General features: G+C 50.2%; 1 protein-coding gene across 18 annotated transcripts in view; it reads left to right on the top strand.

Moving 5' to 3' along the window:
- LOC104855158 (protocadherin gamma-C4) overlaps positions 1-2,825 on the top strand; it is a 171,487-nt gene that overhangs the window by 167,431 nt on the left and 1,231 nt on the right. The gene's annotated exons all lie outside the window — the stretch shown is intronic.

Raw genomic sequence — 2,825 nt, 5'->3', positions numbered from 1 at the left:
TTTTTTTTGGTACTGGGGATCAAACTCAGGTCCTTGCACTTGCAGGGCAGGCAGCAGAAACACTGAGCCAAATCCCCGGCTCCAGCCAGCTTTTCTAAATGAATTTAGAGACTTGGTCCTTGCCTAGTGTGGGTCTTGAGGGGAGGAAGACATAGAGGGTGGGAGGGGCCGGTGGAGAACTGATTGTTTAGCAGGTGAAAGCGGGTGATCCAGCAGGCCTTAGTGACCCAGAGCCCGGGCCAAGATCACACAGCTCCTTAATGGTAGAGCTGACCAGACACAGCTTCAGTGTCAATCTGTCTGTTACACCTGGACTCCCTGGATTCCCCATCTTCTGAACGCCACAAGGTGGACAGGAGTTTGTTTTGTCATTTTCATCCATTCTGGGTACTTTTCAGAGATCTTGGGTGCATGTAGGATGTGGGTGGACCTGGCGTGCATATAAGCCATGGCCTATTGTGGAAGCCAGAGGCTCCTTTGCAAAGGATTTGGGAGCCAGAGTCTCAGCTTTTAGAAGTACTAGCTAGCATGTTTTCAGCACTTACAACGCACCATGCCCCATTTTAAGTATTTTACGTATAGGCTCTTGTTTCACTTCCGCTTGACCAGAGGTGGTGGGTACTGTCACTCCTGTTTTCGTAGGTGTGAAAAAGAGAGCCAGGATTCAAACCTAGGCTTTCTCACTCTTGACTTCCACCTTCAACTCCTTGCAGACAGACACTCTCCAGGTGATCTCTGTATTCTCAGTGCTCCACAGACATTCATTAACTGCCTGTGGTAATCTTTCAGTTCTGCTTCCTTTCTGCCAGTTTCTTCTTCTCTTTTTTTTTAATCGAACTTGGAACCTTATGCTTGCGAAGCAGGCAGCAGAACCACTGAGCTAAATCCCTGGCCCAGCCAGTTTCTTTCTCTGCATTTCTTCCTCTTTCCCTTCTGGGGCACACTCACTCCGGTCTCCCCTCCAGCCCCTAAATCACTCTGGAATTCAGGCTCTTTGAAATTGGATCTGAGCCCTTCCCCTCCTTCCATTCCCGGGCTTGGAGGCTGGAAGCGGCTGGGGCTGAAGCGGAGGGGAGGGCCACCAAAGCCCTGCTCCCTCCTGGAGTTAATTAGGGAAAACGGAAATGTCAAAACCTACGAAGGGTTGGGGGAGGGGCAGCCTGAGGGAGGAGAGGAGGAGGTGGGCAGCTGCGCCCTCCTAGCCGGGCTCCCTCCCCGCCCCCACACCCACCCCCTCGGAAGGCCGCAGCTGCGAGGATTTAGGATCTGAGTAGAAGCTTTGGAAACTTGAGTGCTAGAGGCACGTCTCTGCTGTCTCTTACCTTACGCCCGCCCACTCCTACCGCAGGATTGAAAATATTTCCGGTCTATTTCTCAATCCTGGTTAGTGTCCCAGGATTACTCAGCTTCTCCAGTTTTAGTCACTTTCTCTACCCTTTCCAGGGTGTAGGGCGGGGGCAGAGGGAGACTGGGATGCAAGCTATTCTGCCAGCTGGGCAGGGGTTGGGCTGGACATGCCTGATGCTTTAACTTCCTCTCTGCCACAAGGGAATGTGGGGCCTCCAGCCATGAGCCCAAAAAGCCAAACTCCTTTCGCCCCTAGTAACCTTCACCCAGCCAGGATGGTGTAGGGTAGAGAGGATGGCACCGTAGCCGAAGAAGAGGACGACAACAGCCTTTATTGGGCACTTGTCCAGGACTGGGCACTGGGTGGAAGCACTGTGGTTCAGTCCCTGAGGCGGGTACTCATGTGCCTCAGCCTTCGGTGTTTGTTGTGCATTCAAGTCAAGTTGCTCTGAGATCTTGTTATGATGCAGATTTTGAGAATCGGTGCTTTGAACAAGTTCCCGGGGTTATGCTAAGCTAGGGCCAGACTGTGTACTTCTCTTCTCTGGGCCCAGTGTCGGGGTTCGGTGGACAGTTGGGCGGGAGATGCTTTCTGATCTCACCTAGCTCGGACAGTTCTGAGTCTCTACCTGTACTCACTGCACCTATGAAGGCCGGTCCCTGGAATTGTCATCTCAGATTCCTAGTTAGATCAAAGAAGACCCGTGATGAAACAAAAAATATAGCCAGCTGCAAGAAAATTTAAAGTGGAAGTTTACTGCCTCCAGCAACCTCACACCTGTCTGAATCTAGGAGTTGGAGTTGTCCTGGCTGGGAGTAGTCAGGGTGATACGTATGGGGGTCTGGATTCAGGAGATGTGCATATGGGTGATTCGGCAAAAGGGAACAAAATGGGGTCACCTGATAGGTTAAGCTAAGTTCTGTTTTTCTTTTCTGACGAAGGGTCTTGCTATGCAGCTCAGGCTGACCTGGAACTCACTATGTAGCTCAGGCTAGCCTGGAACTCTCAAGGATCCTCCTGTCTCAGCCTCCTGAGTGTTGGGATTATGGGCATGTGCCACCACTCCCAGCTGGTTCTGTTTTTCTAAGTTTCCATTTCCCCTAAATGGCATTACCTGGTCAGAGCTGAGTTAAGTTTAACTTTCCTAAATTAGGTTTCTATTTTTCAAAATTGACAGTGCTTACATGGCAAATCCCCATTTCCTCCTTGCCTCTTTTGTCCTCAGAGTAGGGGTAAGGTCTGAGCTGGTATAGGTAGTAGAGAAGAGTAGCTGTATCCTCCAGCAAGCACCTAAGTACACTTGGGCCTGAGTCTTGTGGTAACATACTGACTGGTATCTGCCTTCTCTTAGCCTTGGTTCTGTCTTCTGTAAAATGAAGAGAATTCCAAGGAATTTAGCTCAGTAGCACTGCGCTTGCCTTGCAAGTAGAAGCCTGAGTTTGATTCCCAGTACCAAAAAAAAAAAAAAAAAAAAAAA

The sequence above is a fragment of the Fukomys damarensis genome, unplaced genomic scaffold (genome assembly GCF_012274545.1).
Source record: "Fukomys damarensis isolate Sample0158 unplaced genomic scaffold, DMR_v1.0_HiC HiC_scaffold_3, whole genome shotgun sequence".
NCBI lineage: Eukaryota > Metazoa > Chordata > Mammalia > Rodentia > Bathyergidae > Fukomys > Fukomys damarensis.
Note: the sequence above shows the minus strand (reverse complement) of the source record. Positions and strands in the feature narration are given on the sequence as shown.